Source organism: Arachis duranensis, chromosome 6 (assembly GCF_000817695.3).
Source record: "Arachis duranensis cultivar V14167 chromosome 6, aradu.V14167.gnm2.J7QH, whole genome shotgun sequence".
Taxonomy (NCBI): Eukaryota; Viridiplantae; Streptophyta; class Magnoliopsida; order Fabales; family Fabaceae; genus Arachis; species Arachis duranensis.
In genome coordinates, this window is record NC_029777.3 from 74,557,978 (window position 1) to 74,563,532 (window position 5,555).

Here is a 5,555-nt window from a genome sequence, read left to right on the forward strand (position 1 = left end):
AATTTTGAAAAATGTCACTTTATGGTCAAACAAGGTATTGTTCTGGGACACGTTGTTTCTAATACTAGTATCTCTGTAGATCCAACAAAGGTAGATGTTATTTCTATTTTACCTTACCCCTCCTCTGTGAGGGAAGTTTGTTTGTTCATTGGCCACGCAGGTTTTTACAGGAGATTTGTTAAGGACTTCAGTAAGGTAGCATTGCCTTTATCCAGACTACTGTAGAAAGATATTGAGTTCAAGTTCAGTGAGGATTGTATGCAAGCGTTTGATAAGCTGAAGATCGCCCTGACTCAAGCTCCAATTGTGAGAGGACCAAACTGGAGCCAGCCATTTGAAATCATGTGTGATGCTTCCAACCAAGCAGTAGGAGCGACGCTGGCTCAATGCGAAGGTAAGGATCCTTTTGTAATTGCTTATGCGTCTAAGACTTTAGACGCTGCTCAATCTAATAACACTACTACTGAAAAAGAGCTTCTTGCTATTATTTTTGCTCTGGATAAATTCCGAGCCTATTTACTTGGTACTAAGGTAGTAGTGTACTCAGACCATGCAGCTCTAAAATATTTATTAGCTAAAAAGGAGTCTAAACCAAGGCTAATACGTTGGATACTGCTGCTGCAAGAATTTGATTTAGAAATTAAGGATAGGAGTGGTAACCAGAATTTAGTGGCAGACCACTTGAGCTGCCTTGAGCACATTAAGGATGACTCCAATCCTATCAATGATACTTTCTCATTTGATAGCTTACAGGCAGTATCTAAAGTAGTTCCTTGGTATGCACCTATAGCTGATTATCTAGTTAGCCACACTTTTCCTCCAACTTTTACTTAGAATAAAAAAGACAAGCTAAAAATTGAGTTCAAATATTATATATGGGATGATCCATATTTATGGAGGTGTGGTGCTAACCAGGTAATTAGACGGTGTGTGCCTCAATCAGAATTTCAGTCCATTTTTGAGGCCTACCACTCATCTGAGAGTGGAGGACATTTTGGCCCTCAAAGAACAGCTAGAAAAATTCTGGACTGTAGATTTTGGTGGCTTACTCTTTTTAAGGACGCTGCTGAATTTTATAAATCTTGTTCCCCTTGCCAAAGGTTTGGTAATATATCCAAGAGGGATGAGATGCCTCAACAGATTATGCTATTCTGTGAAATTTTTTATGTTTGGGGCATCGACTTCATGGGTCCATTTCCAAATTCTAATGGTCACTTTTATATACTGTTAGCTGTAGATTACGTTTCTAAATGGGTGGAAGCAATTCCTACCCATACTGATGATGCTAACACTGTTGTTTCCTTTGTGAGAAACCATATTATTTGTCGCTTTGGATCACCACGAGCAATCGTGAGTGATCAAGGCACTCACTTTTGTAACATGAGACTAACAGGATTACTGAAGAAACATGGGATAGTTCATAAAGTAGCAACAACCTACCATCCCCATACTAATGAGCAAGCCAAGGTGTCTAACAGAGAGATAAAGCATATATTACATAAGATAGTCAAGCCTCGTCGAAAGGACTGGAACACTAGGCTCCAAGATGCGCTTTGGGCATATCGGACAGCATACAAGACACCAATCGGGATGAGTCCCTTCTGCTTAGTTTATGGAAAGGCCTGTCACCTCCCAGTTGAGGTAGAGCACAAAGCCTTCTGGGCGGTAAAAGAATGCAATATAGAATTTGAGAAAGCCGGAGCTGAAAGGAAGTTGCAACTGCAAGAATTAGAAAACCTTCGCCTAGAAGCTTATGAGAACTCCAGGCTGTACAAAGAGAAGGTGAAGGCTGTGCATGATAAGGACATCAAGAGGAGAGAGTTCCAACTTGGGAACTTAGTCCCCCTTTACAACTCCAGATTAAGGCTCATGCCAGGCAAGTTGAGATCAAGATGGGATGGTCCCTATCGAGTAGAGAAGGCTGAGCCATACGTAGTCTTTCACTTGAGTCATCCTTCAAGATCTGAATTCATCAAGGTCAATGGACATCGCCTAAAGCTATATCATGGTGAGAAGATGCAGAAGCACAAGGAGCTAGAGATTTTCCTCTTGGAGGATCCACCAACAGCAGGAGACTGAGCTAGTGGAGCGTCCAACTTAAGGACGTTAAAGCAAAGTGCTGGGTGGGAGACAACCCACCATGGTATGATCGTTCTTTTCCCTCTCCTTAATTTTCTTTTTCAATAACTCTTATCATTATTAGTACATATAGTTGCATCTTCATCTGCATACTGCATAAAAAAATGGCACGTGATGCGACAGCATCGCCGACGCGTCCGCATCATATGTGCCTTGGGAAGAGAAGAGAATTTTACAGAAAGTCGCGCAAAAGCCTGGCTGGAGGCGTGCCTTTGGCACAAATATGCCCACGCGACCGCGTCGCTGACGCGTCCGCGTCATGTGAAAAAATGGCCTCCCACGCGTCCGCGTCACCATGCGAACGCGTGTTCCAAAAATCGACGTAAAAAGGGGTGTATGACAGAATGTTAGGCTGGAATGGGGCTGGAACCATGCTAGACGCACAATCCCTACCACGCGAATGCGTACCCCACGCGTCCGCGTCATTTTTCAACAAGTGGCCTTTCACGCGATCGCGTCACCCACGCGAACGCGTCACCCTAAATTTTGGCAAAATGAATTTGAAACAGAAAGTTGCGCAAACGCGAGGCTGCTCTCGCGCCAATAGCACAATTCATATCACGCGAACGCGTGACCCACGCGTCCGCGTCACTTAGAAATCATGCCAACTGCGCGACCGCGTGCCCCACGCGTCCGCGTCACCTGTGCCGTACAACTTATCCAGATCAGCCAAATATCATATATTTTCTTCCCTAAATCCAAATTTTTCTTTTCCCTTCTTCTTTCTTTCTTCTTCCATCCTTCCCTCTTCATTCTTTCCCACTTCTTACTTACTTTCCCCCTTTTTCTTTTTCTCACTCATCATCAAGGTTCTTTTCTTTCCTTCTTCTCTCTTTACTTTTCCATTTATTATTTTTATTTTCTTCTTCTTTTTCTTTTTCCTTTCATTATCTATTTTTTCTTTTTCTTTTTAAACCATTTTTTATTGGTGTTGGAAATTTATTTGGGTCTTTATTCTCTATATTTTGCTTGTGGATTATTAAGGATTTATTTGACAATTATATTACTTTTCATGGGATTGCTTGCATGTTCAAATTTCTTACTTTCAAAAACATATTTATCATGCATGCTATGTGTTTGTGAAAAGGCCCGTTTGGTATTGTGCACTATTTTTAGAATTCTTTTATTCTACTACTCTAAATGCTTACTTTTCATGAAACTCCTTTTATATTTTATTGATTAAATATAATTGTCAAATACACACATATTGTTAGTTTGAAAGAGTTGATAATCTAACTTGGACATTTAGTGCTTGATCTATGCTACTCATGTCTTTGTCGGCATGCCAATAAACATCTTGCATCTAATTGTCATTACATGCAATTGTTATATTTCCATTGATGACATTTCACATGTAGTCATGACCATGTGTTAACGACATCCTTCTTTACCGTGCATTGATTATCACCGATACCATCCCCTTCCTTGCTATAACCCTTCTTTTAAAAAGTTACTTTCTTCTTCCCTTTTTAGGATGGCCACCAAGAAAGGCAAGGAGAAAGCTACTCCCAAACCACCAGCAAAGAGAGGAACAAAACGAGTATTAGTGGCAGAGCCATCTTCAACAGCGGTTAAACCCTCAACAAAATGAATCAAGAGGATCATCAAGGTCGATGAAAATAAGAAAGCCTTTCCAGCAAAGGACACTGTGCGGTTCACTAACCGCTACTGTGAGTAGATGTTCCCCATCCTGGCTGAAAGGAACTATAACAATGAGCACCTTCTCATCCTCCCGACCAAAATTGCTGAATTTGTTAAGCCCCGCATTGAGCGACGACAATGGGGATTCCTACAAAGACAGCCACAACAGGTTAATCTATCATGGGTAGTTGAATTCTACTCTAACTTTCACTTGTCAACCCTGCAATTTGTCTATGTCCATCAGAAGCAAGTCCCCATCACAGAAGATGCCATTCATAAAGCTTTAGATCTTCCCCCTGCTCCAGAGGTTTGGATGCATTTCAAGAAGCCGCACTCAAGCGCCAGACATACCAATTTGACTGGGACGCCGTTCTCAGAGTTATAGCACAACCTAGCAGCACATGGATCTTCGGATACCATCGTTCCCAACCTAAGGGAATATCGGCTTCCGCACTTACCTTAGAAGCTCAAGTATGGGCACAGATTATGTCCTATTACGTCTTTCCGAGCACTCATGAGTCCTCCTTCACTGTAGACATGGCTGTTCTACTTTGGTGTATCCTTACAGACCAGCCTCTAAACTTACCAAGACACATCCGGAATTCCATGGGACACGTACAAATTGCGGACAACTTACCTTTTTCCGCCATAGTTTCAGATCTAGTCTCAGCAGCCGGAGTCTCAAATAGAGCTGGAGACACCAGAACTATGCTTCCACGGAGTGATCAGTACATCCCTAACGGGAAATATATCAGACCTCCAGCAGCTACTACCAGCCAACCTGCAGAACAGGCTGAAAACATTCCTCCTTCTACACCACAAGCACCTTCAACAAGTCAGCTGCTCCATCAGATACTTGAGAGGTTGGCCGGTAAGAACAGAAAGCGAAGCTAAGAGACCGCCGTAACTAGCGCCGATTCACATACCTCAAAGAGCTGCTTATGGGAAACCACAGACCTGACAAAGACCCAGACACTCCAGACTCCACTTCATTTACCAGCACAGGGAACCATGATGGTCCCGATTGTGGAGATACTGCTACTAGCCCCCCTTTGTTCCTGACAGATGGCACCGAGGACGGTGCCAAACCTTAAATGTGGGGAGGTCGGTTAGTACCTGACTTCTGGAGGTAACTTCTCTTCCCTAACATCAATAAAGTAGGATATTTAGTTATTTTTCCTTTGATTAGGATAGGATAGATTGTTTAATAATAGGTTATTTGCATGCATGTTCTATTTGGTTGAAATATAATGAGTTTTTTTAAGACCCTATTTTTGAGAATTTTCACTAATTTAAATCAAAACTTTTTATTTTAAATTTGTTTGAAGTTGTATTTGGAACACGGTTTTTGAGCTAAAGAATACACAACCCGTGAGATTTTGAGCTTATTTATATGGTTACACTATTTAACCATAAACATTTCATTCTTGTGTGTTTACTTCTCTATGATTGTAATCTATATTTTGTTTCATCCTATATGTCCAATTTTTAATGCGTTATATGCATGCATATGATTGAGGCTATTATTTGTTTAGCTCACTTATCCCAAATAAGCCTAACCTTTAAATTACCTTTGTTAGCCACTTTGAGCCTTTTAATCCCATCTGTTCTATATTTTACCACATTACTAGCCTTAAGTGGAAAAACAACTAAATATCTCAATTGAATCTTTGGTTAGCTTAAGATAGAAATTGTGTGTTAATTGAGTATGGGAAGATTGTGGGAACAAGGGTTAATAAGGGAATGTGTCATGGTAAAATAATGGGAATTTGGGT